General features: G+C 50.0%; 1 protein-coding gene and 1 long non-coding RNA gene across 2 annotated transcripts in view; one reads left to right on the forward strand and one right to left on the reverse strand.

Moving 5' to 3' along the window:
* Neurl1a (neuralized E3 ubiquitin protein ligase 1A) overlaps positions 1 to 15,119 on the forward strand; it is an 80,622-nt gene that overhangs the window by 12,858 nt on the left and 52,645 nt on the right. The gene's annotated exons all lie outside the window — the stretch shown is intronic.
* Gm36693 lies at positions 4,735 to 10,631 on the reverse strand. The gene is made up of 4 exons (XR_003952864.1): positions 10,558 to 10,631; positions 8,413 to 8,721; positions 7,929 to 8,110; positions 4,735 to 7,677 (listed from the first exon to the last, which is right to left on the reverse strand). It is a non-coding gene; the product is annotated as a predicted gene, 36693 (long non-coding RNA).

The raw sequence follows: 15,119 nt of genomic DNA on the forward strand, positions 1-15,119 counted from the left end.
CTGGAGAGATGGCTCAGCGGTTAAGAACACTGACTGCTCTTCTGAAGGTCCTGAGTTCAAATCCCAGCAATCATGTGGTGGCTCACAACCATCTGTAGTGAGATCTGATGCCCTCTTCGGACACCTTGAGCCACAGGGCAAGGCCCTGTCTAGCAAGAATGTGAGAGTGTGTCTCAATAGTGGGGTGCTAGCCGTGCTAGCCTGGCATTCATGTTTGCCCTCCAACACTACAAAAAAAGCAAAACAAAACAAAGAGGAACCCAGGTGTGGAGCAGGGAGGCGCCAATCACTGGTGCTGGTTGAATGGAATAGAGGAGCAGGCTTTTATTGATACGTCTAGGCTGTGCCAACACTCAGTGGCACAGTGGCAAGGCTTGCAAAGATGTTTTCCTTCTTGTGCACAAACACTTTCCCTTGAGGTTTACGGGCTAACGTATGGTTGACTTAACCCTCACTGTCTCTCATAATCTCTCCTCATTGTTTGGTTTGTGTGTTAATGAGACTAGAGGACTACAGATATCAGAGTTGCTAAGAAAGCCAAAGGGCTTGCTAGAAGAAACACCTAACCAATTCCAGTGGGCAGTAAACCAAGTAAATACTGAAATATGATCTTGCGCAAAACATTTAAAAATGGTCTCCACAGCCATATGCAAGCTGCGGAGAATCTGGCCAAGTCTTGAGACAGCAGATGGGACAGACAGGATATGAAGATAGAAAGGCAAAGCACTTTATCCCATTCTACTGATTCATCAGATATATGTGGGCCCCGAGAAGAGTCAGTGATTTCAGCAAAAGTGGACCTTGGGTTCATACAAAGTAACCGGGAGACTCGGTCATCATAGCCCACAACACAGGTGCTTTCTGCAGCCAGGCTGGCTTGAGAAGTGGCTGAAGATACCGGCAGAGGCCGGAATAGGGAATAGATCCCTCAGAGTCAGAGTTACGGGCAGTTGTGAGCTGTCTAATGCAGGTGCTGGGAAACAAATTCCAGTCCTCTACACGACCAACAAGTGCTCTTAGCCTCTGAGCTGTCTCTCTGGTCCCACTCCCTTAGTAATTTAAAATAAATTTTTTTGTTGTTGTTTATGGGAAGGGGAGAGAAATAGAGGTGGTGAGAGGAGAGAGAGAGTGGAGAGAGACAGAGAGGTTGAGATTGGTTATGAAGGGACTCTGGGACTTTACTGTAGCCATCAGAATTCTCTAGAGGAAGGGACTGCTAGAATGAGTATATATTATAAAGGATGCTCATTGGTTTGCCTAGCACGATTAGGCTGGATGTCCAACAGCGGTCACGGGCATGTTGAAGAGGCTGAGATCCCTGAAGCTTCTCAGCCCATGAATCTGAATACCTCAGTGCCGCAGACCCTCTGGGTCCCTATGTCTTCGTGGAACGGGTCTCTAGTCGCAGGTGGGCCAAGCGTTGGATGAGATGACAGACAGATGCACACAGGAGAGGTTGTGTAGAATCTGAATGTATTTGTCAGGTCGAGCATCGAACTTTTCATAGTACAGAGAATACAAGGGGTTGGGAGTCACAGCAGGCAAGGTACATTGAAGTTACCAGGTACAAAACAAAGGAATGACTTCAAAAGGATTTACAGGAACCAGGTAAATGTTTACAGTAAAGATAAAGCAGTCCTACCTAGGGTCAGTTTAGTGACAGGCAAGGATTTCACACCCTAGTGTTATGCCTTTGAACCTTGTGAAGGCCAGCACCAGGGGGTTCTGCTCTTGGCAGGCCTCATGAATAATGTAATATCACAACCCCCCTAATTTCCTAGGCCTTGCTAAATTCTTATATGAGTGTAACTTTTAAGTATCTGGAGAATCTCCATTTGTCAGGAGAATATACCAACTTGCTTTTAATAGGCAATGTAGCCTGTACTGAAGATTTCTATCTCAGTGAGATTTCCTGGCTCTTTCTGCAGACCAGTTGAGCCACTGGCTCTGTCTATTGTAATGCTTAATTAGTTACTGAATAGGTTAACTTCCTTACTGCCTTCTCACAGGATTCTAAGCTCGGTGGCTTCTGGGATCTTGGAACACTGGGGAGACTAACTATAACAGAATTTAACCTTAAAAAGCATTTATAATAAAATATTAAAAGAGAGCTTGTAGATCCATACACCAGACTAACGCGGGAATAGAGTATGAGTATATGGATAAACTCCAGGAGGTGAGCTTCCTTGAAACTCTCTGCCTTGTGAGTGGCTTTTAGGCTTCACAGCCTGTCAAGCTGACTCGACCGGAGTATGTGGCACCTCAGTGGTCCCAATCTGGTACTGAAGGCCTGGGCTATTCCAGGAGAGCTGTTGGTCTTGGGTCCCCTTTGGAAGGTCAAAGAAGCTGGATCCTGATGCTAGCGAACTAAGGCAGCAGATGCAGCTATAGGAAGTAGAGGCAGGCAGGCTTTGTTCAAGGACTTCCTTTTATCTGGGCTAACACCCGAAGGTGCTGCTACTCTGAGGGAGGGCCGTCTCCTCCCTTGTAACCCTTCCTTGCGATGTCTTCACAAACCATCCTAGAGATGGAGTTGTCAACCAGAACTAAGCATCACACTTATCAAAGGGCATTATATGGGATGCAGTTTTTCTTTGGGAGTAATTCCCCCTTGTCTCTGCCAATCTCGAACCTCACAAGTTTTTAGCTTTAGGCACTGGGGCTCCCATTGTATCATGTCAATAGTCGATCTGTGGGGCTTAATCTGATGTCTTCTGATGAGGCTGTTCAAACCATGCCTTTGAGGGTAACCAGATTTTATTCCCTACCTTCCTCTTGTGCTACCTGACTTGACACCTACGACACGTGCTCTCAAGTCATTCGTTGCTCCGTGGCTAACATTGTTCTTGAGTTCTTGGTTCAAGCAGGGTTTGTCAGTTTCCCCATTGGAAAGGAAAAGCTAACTGTACTGGCTAGTTTTGTGTCAACTTGACACAGCTGGAGTTATCACAGAGAAAGGAGCTTCAGTTGAGGAAATGCCTTCATGAGATCCAACTGTAAGGCATTTTCTCAATTAGTGATCAAGGGGGAAAGGCCCCCTGTGGGTGGGACAATCTCTGGGCTGGTAGTTTTGGTTCTATAAGAGAGCAGGCTGAGCAAGCCAGGGGAGGCAAGCCAGTAAAGAACATCCCTCCATGGCCTCTGCATCAGCTCCTGCTTCCTGACCTGCTTGAGTTCCAGTCCTGACTTCCTTGGTGATGAACAGCAGTATGGAAGTGTAAGCCGAATAAACCCCTTCCTTCCCAACTTGCTTCTTGGTCATGATGTTTGTGCAGGAATAGAAACCCTGACTAAGACAAATTGGTACCAGGAGTGGGGTATTCCTGTGACAACCTGACCATGTTTTGGGGAGGACTGTGGAAGGACTTTGGAACTTTGGGCTTGAAGATCCATCCGTTGTTAAAAGCTCTGTCAGATGTTGTGTAGGAGCTTGGAAGATAATGTTGAGAACACTACAGAAGATGGAGGTCTGGTTTGTGAAATTTCAGAGGGAAAATTAAAGACTCTTTTCAGGGCCATTGCTGTTTTGATTGTGAAGATTCTGTAGTTCTGGTTAGCTGGGGCTGAAGAATCAGCTGTGATTAACAAGATACCAGAACTACCAAAGCAAAAACTTTGCATTACTGGGACTACTGATGCTGGTTAGCTGGAGCTAAGAAATTAGCGGTGATTAAGAAGAGACCAGCATCATTGAGGTGACATCTTCTGGGAAGTGTTTTCTGAAAGCACAAAGAGGCTGTGTTCCAGAGATGGCCAAGGTTGTACTCCTGCTGCAGCGGGACTTGGTAATATGTAAGGGTCACCCAGGTGGTACTGGTTTTGAAGGCATGAAGGGGTCACTCAAAGCAGCTGAGGCTCGGAACTGTGAGAGGCCATGGAAGGCCATTGGTGAAGGTGCAGCCTCAGTAGCAATTGAAGGCCCAGGACTGAAGGGGTCATGCAGTGTTTTGGAGATGCCAGTACCATGAGATGACCACCAAGAGCAGCAGCAGCAGTGGAGTACAGGCATCTGGAGCCTAGAGGATGACGCGTGTGCTACAAAGGGCCTGGCTGGAGAAGTGACCCAAGCCCTTGGAGGAGCCCAGAAGATCGTGAGTTGGATCCCAGACATTGGATGGTTGGAGATTGACTTTTGCTTTTGATTGTGACTGTGCCCTGATATTTTCCCTCTTGAAGGAAGAAACTGTTTTAGTGGAGCCCACAGTTAAAGAGACTTTTAATTGTAAAAAGACTTTGAATTTTAAGAGATTGAAATTTTAAGAATATGTAAAGACTGTGGGACTTTTAAAGTTATTTAGATCTTGGGGATGAATAAGATTGTAAGGGTTGAGGCTTACTAGTGATGTTTTTGTGTGTCAAGTTGACAAGGGGTCAATTGTACTGGCTAGTTTTGTGTCAACTTGACACAGCTGGAGTTATCACAGAGAAAGGAGCTTCAGTTGAGGAAATGCCTCCATGAGATCCAACTGTAAGGCATTTTCTCAATTAGTGATCAAGGGGGAAAGGCCCCCTGTGGGTGGGACAATCTCTGGGCTGGTAGTTTTGGTTCTATAAGAGAGCAGGCTGAGCAAGCCAGGGGAGGCAAGCCAGTAAAGAACATCCCTCCATGGCCTCTGCATCAGCTCCTGCTTCCTGACCTGCTTGAGTTCCAGTCCTGACTTCCTTGGTGATGAACAGCAGTATGGAAGTGTAAGCCGAATAAACCCCTTCCTCCCCAACTTGCTTCTTGGTCATGATGTTTGTGCAGGAATAGAAACCCTGACTAAGACACTAACGTCCTCTGTTCACGCTCTGTGGGAGGAAGTCACCGGTCCTTCCACCACTAGGAGCAGGAATTGAGTTCCACATCCTTTCCTAGGCTGGCCTTGAATCTCGTGCCTTCCTTCGCCTCTGGTGCTGGGATGACAGGGTTTGTGGTTCGAGCCCCTCTGCCTGGCCCAACTATCCCTTTGATTAGCCAATCAAGGCCAAGTTGTGTCTGCATAAAGACTTAGTGCAAACTCTGGATGTTTGACCTGTGCTTTGGGCTCAGGAAGGGGTCAACTTCATGTTTCCAGAGAGAGCAGTGAACATGCTGGACATGGCTCTCTGTCCCCGTGTCATCCTTGGTGCCTGTGTAGGTGTGGAGGGATGTGGTAAAGGCCCAGGAAGATCTCAGTTACCTTGCACTGAAGAGAGGACCAATCTCAGGGCAAATTGGGAGAGAGATGCTGCTGACTACAGAGGGACTGAGTCAGGCCAAAGGCATCCTTCCGTCCAGTGCTCCTGGTCAAGGAACTTCCCATAAAAAGTCACTCAACATCCACTTTCTTGTCTCAGCTGCCTCACACTCTGTCTGTCCCTGCAGGTAACTTGATGGGTGTATATGGGGAGTCAGGCAGAAAGAGCAAGGTGGGGGGGGGCTCATTCTGGGATGGAGGAAGGGAGGGGAGGCTGTTCCTCATTTACCTGGATGGGGGTTTTTGTTTGTTTGTTGTTTGTTTTAGGCCTGTGGCCCCCAGATGCCATCCCAAGTACTCCAGAAGTCGGAGTAAAGATAGAAAATGGAGAACATTGCCAGCTGCCCCTCTCCCCAGCATCTGCTGGGAGGCGACTCTTGTTCTCTAGGGGTAGCCATTCTAGAGTGTCAAGTAGCGCTCCAGTGACAGTGGAGGAGCACTTTGCTCCAGTCAGAGCTGAGGAGGTCTGGCTTACTCATTTTGTGCGCTGTGCCGCCTTGCGCTGGGTGTGGTGTCTGCTGTGGAGAATGAAGAAGTGGGTGTGGCACCCTCCTCTGGAGGGGGATCTGTAGGTGGCGTGACAGGTGGATGGCCAGCAGATAAGGACTCCAGTCATCAGAACCATAGAGACTGTCTTACTCACCCTGTCCTCTCAGCCCAGGACTCTAAACAGAGAGGGGAAGCTATTTGTCCATGAAGTCCAAATTCCCTGGCCTTGTTCTAAGTTCGCCTTAAACCACTATGGATCAGCATCAGTCCACCTGACTGAGGGCCTCACCTGAGGAAACAGTTATCAGGTCTAGCTGCCGTCTCCTTAAAAAGATGAAGTTTTTGCTGGGCGTGGTGGCACACGCCTTTAATCCCAGCACTCAGGAGGCAGAGGCAGGCGGATTTCTGAGTTCGAGGCCAGCCTGGTCTACAAACTGAGTTCTAGGACAGCCAGAGCAATATAGAGAAACCCTGTTTCAAAAAAAAAACATTAAAAAAAGATGAATTTTTATTTCTGTGTGTGTGTTTATATGCAAACATGTGCAGGTGCTAGAGTTGGGCATCAGATTTTTTTTGGAGCGGGACTTATGGGCAGTTTTGAGATGTCTGATGTGGAAGCTGGGAGCCAAATTCCAGGCGTCTTCAAGAGCACCAAGGACTCAGCCCCTGAGCTATCTCTCAGCCCCTGAGCTATCTCTCCAGCCTTAAGTCAGGACCTCTTCCTCTCCAGGAGTGCCTTGGGATGTTTTTCAGCTTCCAGGAACAAGAGAGGACCTGGGACAATGTCCCTCCCCCCAACCCCCTCTCAAATCCTACATCAGCCTTCTGTTACTATGCAAAATGCCCAACAAAAGTAGCCTAAATTAGGAGCAAAGATTTATTCCAGCTTAGGTTCTGAAGTCTCAATTCACAGTCCCCTTAGGCTTCTATTTTGGGGTGAAGGCGCCATCTTTGCAGGCAAGATTCTAGGTTGGTGCTGGGGTTGCAAGTGTGGGGGTCTACACCCTCCACCCAGCGTGGGATGTAGACCAGCTCCCCATTGTAAGTGTCTGGTCATGATTGCACTTGAACTTTGAGTTCTATGGACAGCTATCCCGTTTGAGCTCAGGTTTTTACCATTGGGTTGAGCCCCCCTTTCTGTGCTTGGGACTTGGTTAGCAGGCTTTGGGGGGAGGAGATTTCTTTTCCAGAGGAGACTTCCTGGGGCCAGCAGCAGATGAAGGGACCAGTAGACTCTCCTGAGATGATGTTCCTGGCGTCTCCACTCTTTGCTTGGGTCTAAGACTATAGCAAAGTCACTTTCAGCTCTAGGTCTCTGGGTGTTAGCTATGGCAAGGCTGTCAGGCCGTCTCACACAGCACCATGTACACTCACTTGAGCCTTCCACAATGACACTAAGGGTGTGCTCTATAGGCACTGATGGCCGTTGCTCTGAGTCAAATGCGTGATGACAGAACTAAAGCTGCCCCAGGCACTGCCAGCTTGGTCCAATTAATGCCAATTGGATCCTAACTCGTGCTGAGTGGCCCCTGGGGAGAGGACCTGCTCAGTCAGTAAGCAGGATACGTTAAGCCTAGGTTTGTGTAGCCCATGAGAGCCATCCAAAGCCAGGCCAGGCTAGTGAGGCCGATAGCTTTGCTTCCTACTGGCCAGTTTTCTCTGCCCAGACTGTGAACGAGAATGATTTAAGCCATGATCGGAGGGGCCTGGCCGTCTTGTGGCTGGGATATAGAGGGATTGGCTCTTTGCCTTGGCTGGCCTGGCACCTGGGTGAGAAAAAGCAGGGTCTACACCAGGCCTTGGCCTCATCGCCCTACAGTGCAGAGCCCTCTCTCAGAGAGATGAACTGTTGCAAGGAAACATGCTGTTCCATGTGTCCTGGGCGCTCAGCTTTGCGAAGCCTCTTTTTCCTTTCTGGGTCTTGTTCAGGATCCCTGCAGGCAGGTCTACGGTGTGGTCCATGGGCTGCCTGCAGCCAAGGTTCACAGTGAATGTGGCCTGACACAGTATTGTAAATTACGGAAAATTTATGATTTTTTTTTTTTTTTTGGATTTTTCAGACAGCATTTTTCTATGTAGCTGTGGCTGTCCTGGAACTCACTCCGTAGACCAGGCTGGCCTCGAACTCACAGAGATCACCTGCCTCTGCTTCCCCAGTGCTGGGATGACAAATGTATGCCACCACTGTTGACATTCCCCCCCCCTTTTTTTTTTTCTTACTCAACTGCGTTGTTTTCAATGTGAACGTTGTAGAGACCTTCGTGGCTGAGAGATCTCTCCTCAATGCTAACTGATGCAAACGGGGAAGACGGTCTCTAGCTCTGTGGTGATTTCTTTTCCTGTTTTGAGAGTTTCTCCTGCAGAATGGAGCCAGGTCCCTGTGGCTGGGAGACTCAGGACACCTGAGGAGAAGGACAGTCTCTCTGTTAGCAAGTCTGCCCAGGATGCGGGCTCGCTTTGTCTGGCCCACCTCGAGCTCAACTCTCTGGGCCTGACCAAGGAACCTGAGAGGTCTGAGGTGCTTCTGGGAATCCATTCCAGATGCGGCCCTCGGGGAAAGCCCACGGGCCTCTGGAGTTCCCTGAGGAACGTGGCGGGTAGGACTGGGTCAGGCGATCATGGCAGCCGGCGGTGTGAGAAGGGAGGGCAGGATTGAGTATCAGCCGGGCTGAGGCACAGGCGCAGAAGCACCTAAGAGACTTACCTTCCACAGCCTGGCTCCTTGTTTGAGCGAATGGCTTGTTCGTAATCAAAGCACAACAAACCTCAGCTGTCTGTCACGCTTAGACACTCGCCTCAGGCCTCCTTTCAGATCAGCTGCTTTGGAGACCAGTGGGGCTCGGTTAGATGGCCTTGCTGTCCCCCCTCATCACTGTCCTATGTCCCCGTCTGTGCAGTAGTAGTAGTAGTAGTCAGTACCTGCTTGCTTGCTGGTGGCTTTTGCCGCCTCTCTCACTTACTGCTGATGGCTATCCCCAGGGCCCGGCGCTCCGCACTCCAGAGGGCATTTAACCTGTTTTGAATTGAATTCGAGAATAGATTGATCTAGGGAAAGTCAGACTTCAGGGCTGTCAGTGTTGTGTGATTGTTGTTCTCTTTCACCTCACCCTCCTCCCCTCCCTCCTCCTCCTCCCTTTCCCTCCTCTTTTTCCTCTTTCTCCTTCTCACTAGGGATGGAACCCAGGGTCCTCTGTATGCTGGACAAGAGTTCCATCCCTGAGTTGCACACCGCACTGCCTCCCCCCTCCCCCATCCCTACTTTGTTGCAATGACCTTTCCTGAATACCTGGGATTCTGGGACTGAGTTACTTGCTGACAGAGCAGACTCTTTATGGTCCCAGCCTGTGGAGCCAGGGTCCGGGCACCGGGCTCATGTCCTGACCTCATAGGGCTGGCTGCTATAGACCACTGGGGTGGAGGTTAAAGGTTGGAGAGAGGAAGAGGATAGACAGGCCAAGGGAAGGGAGGGAGGGCTACCCAGAGACTATGTTGTGTAGCCCAGGCTGGCCTTATTCTTGCTGTGTATCTGAGGATGCCCTTGAACTTCAGATCGCCCTGCCTTTCTTTAGCTCCTGAGTACTGGAATTACAGCTGTCTCCCCACACCCGATGTGTACAGAGCTGAGGATGAGCCCACACCGCATGTTCATCTTTGTGTCTACTGTCAACTGAGCTATATTTTCAGCCCCTCGGTTCATCTTTTGGGAGAGTCTTATGTAGCTCAGGCTAGCCTGGTGCTCACAATGGAGACCAGGCTAGTCTCTAACCTGCAGTGGGCCTTCCTGCAGTGCTAATGTTGCAGGATTGTGCCAAGAGGCCCAGATGAAGAACTCGTTCTGAACGATGGTAACATTTGGTAGACCCAGAAGGGCTTTGCCTTGGCATGGACTGGGAACTGAAGGAGGAGCTGAGCTGTCTATGACTGTGGTAGACAAGTCTAGCCACAGTGTGGGGCCTGAATCAGAGGATTCCACAACTGTGGGAATCACTGGTCCTCACTCTGCTGTCCGCACACAAGTGGCTCTGGGGAGGTTGTATGGCCTGCATCCTCTCCCCTACCCATCCGCTCCCACCTAGTGTTGGTGTATTCACCTCTAAGATAGAACAGTGATGTGAGACCCAGTGGCCAGGCCTGGGAGGAATGGAGCAGCAGGCCAATGGGGCGTGGCTAGCTGGACTGGAGGGCAGGTGGGCACAGAAAGAGGTGGCTTGCTGCAAAATCAGGAAGTCATTTTACTTCAGGTGTCTCTGGTGAATAATTAAATGCTCACCTCAGGCAGGCTGTGTCCACACTGAGGGAGGCCGCCAAGGTGGCTGGGAGACTAGGGGCATGCTGGCTTGTCCGCTTCCAGCTCTTCTCTTCCCTGCTTCCCGGTCTCTGGGGTAAATTGGGTGTTCTGTGGTTGTCTGCCTTCCTTTCTTCCCTGCATTGTCTCTCTTTCCCACCTCCTTGAACTTGCTCCCCCTCATTCCTCCACCTCTGCAGTCACAAGGGTGCTGCGCGCCCCTCTCCTTCCCCCACCCGTTGCTCACTGAGGTTAAGCTTCTGACCTGCTGCCTTCAGCAGGCACCGGGGGTCCCCTGAACTGCCCAGGGGCCTCCGAGGAGCAGCGCTCACTTTTCCTGTGTCCCAGTGCTCCAGACAAACAGGCGTTTTTTTCATTCTGAGTTCTTAATACTGGGAACATGAAGGTCTGTTTAGTCTTATCCAGCTAACATAAACCAGCCGGAACTGGGCCACGGCAGGGAACTCTGCTGTAAGTTCCCTTATTTGGAATGAAATTCATTGTTTTTATTCCCCCCACCCCCCACCCCCACATTGGGAACTGGGAACTTTGAGGAGGTCTCACCGGCCTCGGCCTCGCCCCGCTGTGTAGTTTGCATGGTCCCTTCCAGGCTTGTTAAGATTTCCGAGCCATAAAAGATGGCCCTGGGACCCCTCCCTCCCTTCCAGGTTCGCAGACTACAGGCAAGCGCAATCTTGAGTCATACCCAGTGCCTTGGGAATGAAAATAACTGCGAGTGTGCTGTCTCACCTTATCCCTTACAACGGGAGAAACTGAGGGCTGGAGAGAAGAGAATGGCCCGCCCAGATTTACAGGGCAAGCGGAAGTAGGTAGAGGTCTAGAAGGCAGGGCTTGCAGCCTTCTGGTCCTCAGGCTTCTGTGCTTAGGGCCAATGGCCTCTGCCCTGCATGTGAGTGGAGCTTGCGGCTGTGGATCAGTCTGGCTGGAAGTAGCCTGTCACCTGGGAATCCTCCAGGCTTCTGGGATGCTGATCATGGAGGCCTAGGACAGAGAGCAGGGGGAGGCACAAGAGGGGAGGGGTGGTGAGAGGGAAAGGGGGAGTGGCTGGGAGTCTGGGAGAGCTTAGTTTGACCCCAGTCTGTCGTAGGGGGTTCAGTATTTCCTCGAGGCTCTTCCTGGATATGCCTTAGATGAACCGAGGTAGGCGTTCTCAGCCGTGACCATGCTGTGTGGGCCAGCTTACCAGGCAGCTACCGGCCTCTCGTGTCTAGGTTTCTTATGAACAGGAGTGGTGGGAACTCTCTGTGACATTCGTACTGACTACTTAGCCAAGGTTAGTCTCTGTTGTCTCAGGTTGGGGGCATCGACTACTGGGTATCTTCCCTCTTCCATAATCTTGCATCTCTGGAGTCATGTCCCTAGAAGTCTTCTTGGGGGAAATCCTTTTGCTCAGACCGCCAAGAAGGCAGGGTTGGTGGGAGCAGAGATGGCACCAGCAGGCACTGTAGCTAGGGCATGAGCTTTCAGGGCAGACGCTTCAAAAGCCAGGGCTGGGTTCCTCAGCCCTGTACAGCGAACACCGCATCTGGGTTTACAATAATGTGATGTCACAAAACATTAGCGTCAAAGTCCCTACTGGTTAGGGTACAGAGGTAGGGGAGAAACTGGCTGGCATGGTGGCTGCCATCCTCCAAGCTAGGGTCCTCAATGCAATGTGAGCTATTTTCTGCCCTGTACCTTTAGCTTCATCTCTGCTGGCAACATGAGAAAGCACATGTTTATCTAGAAGACACCCTGCTTCACATCGTTCAAAGAGAACGTCTGTTTTACTCACTTGGCTTCTACCAAGAATACTCAACTGGACAAGGGAGCGGTAACTAACTACCCAGGGTGGGACCAGCTCACCAGCCATCTCAGAAAGTGTAGCCCTGGGACACCCTTACCTAAGGGCCTGGTGTGGGGAAATTAGGACAGGAGACACTACGTTGTTTACTATGAACCGTCCACTCATTGCCCTTTCGCAGGAACATCACTACTGTAACCCACAGCTGTTTATAAAGCTACAGTAAACTTTCACTTCTATGAAGTCAGGGAGACACGCATTTAGAAAGATTGCCTTGTTGCCAGGAGCAAAGCACCACCTAGCGCGCCGTTACTCAGGAGACGATGCAGGAGGCACATCCCAGGGTGTCTCAGGCAGAGGGACTGAGAAAAGCTTCAGGCTTGTCTTTTAGAAATGTTCCTGGTCAGTTGGCCTTCTGTTCTGCCCAGATAGGAACTATAGGTAGGTGAGGAGAAGCTCTTGCAAGTGCTGGTGGCCTGGGGACCTTTTCTAGTTTCATTTCTGTTGCCGTGGTAACGTAGCCCGGCCATAAGCAGTTTAAGAAAGGGTCTAGTTTGACTTATAAATCCAAGATATAGGCCATCTGTTTGGGGAAGTCAAGGCAGAGACTCAAGAGGCTAATCTTACATCCAGTCCTGACTGGATGTGACAGAGGGGAAAAATGCTTCCATCCTTGCTTACTTGGCTAGCTTTCTTCACTGTTACACAGTCCAGGGCCCTGGTTGGGGAATGGTGCCGCCCACAGTGGGCTAGGTCAAAAACCAATCAAGACAATTCTCCCACTGACTGTGATGGTTTACATAGGAAATGTTCCCCTACAGGCTCTGGTGGTTTTGAACTTTTGGTCCCCAGTTCGTGGTGGTGTTTGGGGGAGGTTTTGGAGTCTTTAGGAGGTGGAGCTGTGCTGAAGGAACTCCATCATGGGGGATTGGGGAGACTTTGAGCCTCACCCCGCTTACAATCCACTCTCTGTTTTGTGTTTGCTGTTGAAGATGTGATTGCTCAGCTTCCTGTCCTAGCTGCCTGTTGCCTGCCATGTCTTTGCCTTTACTATAGACTATACTTCATTATTATCTCTCTCTCTCTCTCTCTCTCTCTCTTCTGTGAGTTGCTTCAGATTGCTGTGTTGTGTCACAGCAATAGAAAGCAGATAAACGCCCACAGGCCAGCCTGATCTGGATAATTCGTCCCCGAGTCCCTCTTCCCAGGTGACTCTAGCTTATGATAAGTTGACATTTAAAACTAACCCATCACAGGGCTGGGATGGCAGACCCATGGCACACATAGCACTGAACCCTGCAAGCCATGGCCTCACTACTCCAGGCTTTAGAGGATTATGGCTTTAGGTTTTGGTGTTAGAGGCTTATTGCTGTAGGCATTAACCACCAGTGGCCCTGGAACTTGGCAGCTACTGCAATCCTCAGCTTTTAGTAACAGTGGGTGGCAGCAGGCAGCAGTAGCAGCAAGTGACACCTAGTTTTAGAACTCTCATATAGGCCTCCGTCTGGAACCTTCACATGTCATATACAGCGGTAAATGTCATTATTCCCGGGCTCAGAACCGTGGATCCTCAGCCTTTGACAGTAGCTAGTATTGGAGGTCTCAGACACAAGGTATCTGACATCCTTGGCCATTCTTTAGAACTCCCCCAGTGACCAGGGCCTGCAATTTCTCACCTTTAGCTCTTCAGGAACCATTGTCTTTCTCTTCTCTGGCCCCTGTCATTTCTGTTCTGACCACTCTCTGGAACTCTTTGTGTGCATGTGTGCACATTCGTGTGTGAGCGTGCAGGTGCATGCCAAGGCATATGTATGGAAGTCAGGGAGCGGCCTCTGGTGTCCGTTCTCACCTTCTATCCTGTTTGAGAAAGAACAGGAGTTCTTTGTTGTTCAATGTAGTGTCTGCCAGGTGGGCTAGCCCACAGACGTATTCTCATCTCCCTATCTCCCCATCTCACCGTAGGAGCACTGGGTTTGATAGTCACGTGCTTCCACAATCGGCTTTACATGGGTCTCTGGGGATTTGAACTTGAGACTTTGCATTGGCTTGACAAGCACTTTACCCACTGAGCCATCTGCCCAGCTCACTCTCCAGCTCCTTAGCTGTTTTCTTATCATTGCTGCCATGCTACTGCCATTCCGTGGCTACGACTGCCCAGTCCACCCTAGTAATGGCAAGGACCAAAAGCAAAACACCAACAATGAACCGACTTGGAGAGAAGCCTGTTGGTTATTGTATTGTCAGAACACCTAGACCAGTACTGCACGACAGTATCTCCCAATAGCTCCTTCCCCCCCAACACACAGTTAGCTGAATATCCTCCTTGTACAGGCAGGAAAGGTACATGGCAGGGGCTCCTGCACCAGTCAGAGGTGCTTTTCATGGAAATAAAATACATTGTGTGCATCAACCAATCACGCACAGTCATTCATGCAAATCAAAGTCACACTTGCACCAATCACATCAGTCCCCCAATGTATGTTCATGAATGTACCCCATGTACATATGTGAAAGAGTGTACCCATGTACATATGTGAAAGAGTGTATCCCATATATGTACACAAGTGTCCCCCATATAGGTACATGAGTGTACTCCATATAGGTACATGAGTGTGCTCCACACATGTACATGAGTGTACCCCATGCATGTACATGAAAGTGTGTTTGCCCCAGGCACTGGCCCCCTGCTGAACCACCACTGGAAGGAATAACTCTCTCTTTCAAAGGGCAGAAATGGCTGCATGGACTTGGGGTGACAAAACTCTGTCCCAGCTGTTGGAAACATTTGTAGCTGGGACAGGACCTTCAGAGCTAGAGATGTGCTTCATCAGCAAGCAGTTGTGGGAACAAGTCCTGGACCTGGGCATTCTGGCAAACTGCTTGGGTGACAGTCCTTTTCTGAAGGTGGCTGAGTTGTCAGAAAAGGATACTAGCTATTCTGGATTACTAGGTCAAGTTATCGTGGCCCCCAGCATGTTCCCTTACTTAAAGGAAAAAGTAAACATTAAAAGAAGTGCTTGCAATAAAGGTGGGCCTGAGTAGTATCCAGGGCTCTACGCGTAACTCCTCCCGCACCTCACAGAGAGGGCCTCCTCTAATGTGTCTCAGAAATCACTTTCGCTGTCCTGTGGATGGTGAATTTAGGAGTGATGAGATGGGAGAGGGAACGGAGCTGTTTGGAGGATGTATCCCAAGTCCAAAGGGGTGGGCCTGGCAGCCACAGTGAAGGAATGGTGCAATGGGGAGGGAAAAAGGAGAATCCAAGATGGTGTCAGGCTTGCAGATGGCAGGGAGGACAGCACCCAAGCTTGGGCAGAAGAGA

This window comes from Mus musculus, chromosome 19 (assembly GCF_000001635.26).
Source record: "Mus musculus strain C57BL/6J chromosome 19, GRCm38.p6 C57BL/6J".
Classification (NCBI taxonomy): Eukaryota; Metazoa; Chordata; class Mammalia; order Rodentia; family Muridae; genus Mus; species Mus musculus.